Genomic DNA, 439 nt, shown 5'->3' on the forward strand with positions numbered 1-439 from the left:
AAGGCCGTTGCAAGTTGTTATATTAATTTTAGCTGAAAGTTGCCAGAAATTGTTTAATGCGTTCACTATGATCTCCACGACTGAGTTGCAGTTTTTTTTTATATACTCGCATAAGAGAGAGAGATAAGTAATAATAAAATCCTGTTTTTTATTATCATAATTATATTTACATTATTAAACGATCTTTTCTTGTCATCTTCTTAAAGAATCTGTGCGAATATCGATTGTCTATGATGTTTTATATTATCTCTATAACGGGTCACTAATACATGGGGCATATTTGTGCGTTATATTTTTAAGATTTTATTTTTCTCTTTATACTATAAATATATATGTTATGTCTAGATATAGCTTCCGGAATGGAGCCGTGTCTTGAATCAGCGATATGCATATCGCTGATTCAAGACACGGCTCCATTCCGGAAGCTATATCTAGACAT

At 31.7% G+C, this 439-nt stretch overlaps 1 protein-coding gene across 6 annotated transcripts in view; it reads right to left on the bottom strand.

Moving 5' to 3' along the window:
* Positions 1-439, bottom strand: part of LOC116851586 (glutamate receptor ionotropic, delta-1) — a 39782-nt gene that overhangs the window by 36910 nt on the left and 2433 nt on the right. The window lies entirely within an intron of this gene.

Source organism: Odontomachus brunneus, unplaced genomic scaffold, assembly GCF_010583005.1.
Source record: "Odontomachus brunneus isolate Ranch 3 - 2012 unplaced genomic scaffold, Obru_v1 Obru_scaffold_179, whole genome shotgun sequence".
NCBI lineage: Eukaryota > Metazoa > Arthropoda > Insecta > Hymenoptera > Formicidae > Odontomachus > Odontomachus brunneus.